The sequence below is a fragment of the Cyphomyrmex costatus genome, unplaced genomic scaffold (assembly GCF_001594065.2).
Source record: "Cyphomyrmex costatus isolate MS0001 unplaced genomic scaffold, Ccosl1.0 scaffold1002, whole genome shotgun sequence".
NCBI lineage: Eukaryota > Metazoa > Arthropoda > Insecta > Hymenoptera > Formicidae > Cyphomyrmex > Cyphomyrmex costatus.
The window spans coordinates 28,125-30,084 of record NW_017274958.1 but is presented as its reverse complement, the minus strand read 5'-3'; positions in this window follow the sequence as shown (position 1 = coordinate 30,084).

Genomic DNA, 1,960 nt, shown 5'->3' with positions numbered 1-1,960 from the left:
ATATGTCTTTCAACATATTATTAAGATCTAATAAGATGCTATAAGCATCAAATATTGTTAGATTGCATGTCAATTTAACTAGTGATATTACTACGGTAGTTATTTAGAGTTGCGTTTGTAAAAGACTGAAAATATTTCGGCGCGCGATTAAAGAAGACTACATACGTGGTAAATAAAATTCACACATTACTGTAGCAACCTAAATCTTGCTTAACCGTCATTCGGCCTTTTTATTCAATTATTGTTTAATATATTTTTTTAAATTAACTATAATTAAACAATCTATACCTCCAAGCAAACATATTACTAATTTAATTATCTTAATTTTTAAAGTTAAATAAACTACATAATAATAAAAATAAATATTCAATTTATTACTGACACAATAATAATTCTTAAAAATAATAAAATTATTATAAAAAAAATTTTTTTTTTCTTTAAAACAACAATATCTATAAAATTTTATTCTTCTATTAAATATTAAATGATATAATAATCGAATTGAATAAGATACTGTAAAAAATAAAGGCATAATTACTAATATTTCTATATAAATGTTTCTCCTTTTTCTAGAAACTAATTCTATAATTCAATCTTTTCTATAAAATCCATATATAAATGTATACCTATTAAAGCTACGTTAGAAATTATTAACCTTATTATTGTAAAAGGAATAAACTCATTTAAATTACCTAATAAGCGAATATCCTGCATATCTTTTATTGAATGAATAATAATCCCAGCCCTTATATAAATAATATAGACTTAAAAATTGCATGAATTAATAAATGATATAAAGCAATTAATTTAAAACCTAAACTTAAAATTATTTTTATAAGTTCTAATTGACTTAATGTTGATAAAGCAATAATTTTCTTAAAGTCATTTTCAAAATTAGCTGTAACTCCTGATATTAATATCGTAATTACTGCAATATTTAATAAAACTATTCTTCCTCCTCTTCTATCCTTAAAAATATTAAATAATCTGAATAAATTCCTACTGTTACTAATGTAGATGAATGAACTAATGCAGAAACTGGAGTAGGTGCCGCTATAGCTAATGGTAATCAAATAGAAAAAGGTACTTATGCCCTTTTAGTAACTGAAGCTAATAATAATATTAATATAATTATTTTTTCTTTTCTTATTATTTCTATTCTTCACCTCCCCAATATTATTATTAATCTAATTGATTTTAAAATCTCTACATCCCCTAAACGATTATATAAAACTGTAACTATTGCTGAATTATAAGATGAAAAACTTTGATAATATATAACTAAACAATAAGAAATTAATCTTAACCCATTCCACCCAATCATAATTCTTAATTAAATGGCAAAACTTCGGGAGCGTGTAGAGGAGTAAAAAACTAAGAAAAAAAGTTCTATAGACATATGCTCGTTTTTGCTTTGTTTCGTAGGAAATCACGGAAAAAGAAAAAAAAAAATTTTAATTTATTATTTTATTTACAAACTTTTTAATGAAGGTTTTGTTCGAAATGTGCACCTCTTGCAGCAATACAAGCATTGCATCTGTCAAACACGGCTCTTGTAGCAGCCAGGCACTGTTCTTGCGATATTCTGTTCGCTGCAGCTACGATACGATTCCTCAAATGTTGCTCTGATTGAATAGGCGAAGAATAAACTTCTTGCTTCAGAGTACCCCATGCGTAGAAATTTAATGGCGTTAAGTCGGGTGAACGAGTTGCCCAATGTACTGCTCCTCCACGTCCAATCCATCGTTGTGGGAATTTTCTATCTAACCAGGTTCTAGCGACTCTGCTGTAATGAGCAGGACATCTATCTAATTGAAACCACATTTCAGTACGTTGTTGTAATGGGATGTTTTCTAAATAGTCAGAAAATTCATTCTCCAAGAAATTTAGAAAACGGTCCCCATTTAATCTTGCAGGTAAAAAATACGGTCCCACTAAAACGTCGTTCCAAATTCCAAGC